Consider the following 1,787-nt stretch of genomic DNA (forward strand, 5'->3'; position numbering starts at 1 on the left):
TTTCTCTTTCTTCTATAGTTGCATCTCAAACGCCTGCATCATCCCAACGACTTGATTGTACTCGAGCTCATCAGAATTGAGAGACACATCAATTGCAGACCTGTGCGGTTGAAATTTGTCAGGTAAACTTCTAAGAAATTTCTTGACTAGTTTCTTGTCCTTGTATCGTTTACCCAAAACGGCAGACTCTTGAGCAATACCACTCAACCGGCTACTATAGTCTACCACAGATTCGGTTTCAGTCATTTGCAGATTCTCAAAGTCTGTCGCAAGATTGTCCAGCCTTGTGCGCCTAACTCTACAAGTTACTTCAAAAGTCACAACCAGAATGTCCCACGCCTCTTTAGCTGACACATAACCTTGATCTTTGTTGAAAATATATCTCGGCAGAGATTTGAAGCTGATTGGCAGCGCCTGCGAATTGTGTTTGGCCTCATCCTTTTCTTCAGCCGTCCACTTCTTTCTATGTTTTTGCACCAATTCACCATCTTCCTTCTTCTCAGTTGGATGAGTCCAACCATCCTCCACTGCAAACCAAGATTCCATGTCGATGCTTGAGATAACCTGCTGGATCGAGACTTTCCAGGTTTCAATGGCCCTTGTAGCGTAACAACCTCCAATGATTTCTCCATACTTTAGTCGCAAGATCTCACCTGTTGAAAAAGATATCAGACTTTTTATCAGGTGTCCGCTCTGATACCAATTGTAAAGGTATAGAGATGACACAACAAACAAAAACTACACTTGGAACGCGCCAAGCAAATGCTTTTAATCAATCTTATAAAAACCCTCGTTTCTTACAAGACTTGAAAAACAAAGTTCACTCACCTATCTATCTAACACCATCCTGTGTAGATCTAAAAAAGTATACCACACACACTCAACTTCAAAGCTTTTGTACTTGCTTGAAGGTTTACAAAACTCACAGCTTTTATCCTACGAGTGCTAGCTCTTTTTGCGGCTAGCCCTCATCATTTTATAACCCCATACAAGATCTCTAACATAGATCTTGTGTATCCTAATTAAAAGGAAATATTCCTTATCCCTAAGAAAATATCTTCCCTTATCTCATCTAATCAAATATACTCTCAATATCTTCGAGTATATCTTGATCTCTTCTTCTTTCCTTCTCACACATCTTGTCATTGTGTCCAAAATATTTCTCCACGTCAGCACGTCACGCCACGTCAGCATATCAGCCCTCTGAAACACTTCACAGCCGCCTGTTCCCTTCAGAGCTCTGTTACACTTTCAGAAAACGCATACAATGCCGATCGATGACAACTCTTCTCTAAAGTGGACAGTCTGTTGATCGAGGAGATAACATAACCTGAAGATGAACAAGTCCACATGTGTAGAGTGATTCTACTCCAATTAACTTATATAAATCTACTTGCTGGACCCACGTACATGTGTTTCGCAATAAATCTTAACTTATAAGACTAGAGTATAATAGACTTTCGTTAGAAGCAGTGATAACTAGCAGATAAGCAGAGGACCTAGAGAGGTCCCGTCATCATGCCAAAAAATACATTCATCACCTGATATGAGTTGGAAAGAGAGGAGAAGAAGCGTTGCGGGAGGCCGGAGCTTAATAATGCATGCGTCTCCAAATCTAGCTACATATTCTCTGAAAATTAGCATCTCAAAATTACCTTCCGTTAATAAAAAATAGAGACAGTATGATACAAGGAGATTAGGTAAAGGCTTAAATAATAGATCATTTTTTGGTAAGAATTAAATAATAGATCATAAGGATGTGTCTTTTTTTTTTTTTTTTTTTTTTT

Source organism: Camelina sativa, chromosome 18 (genome assembly GCF_000633955.1).
Source record: "Camelina sativa cultivar DH55 chromosome 18, Cs, whole genome shotgun sequence".
Classification (NCBI taxonomy): domain Eukaryota; kingdom Viridiplantae; phylum Streptophyta; class Magnoliopsida; order Brassicales; family Brassicaceae; genus Camelina; species Camelina sativa.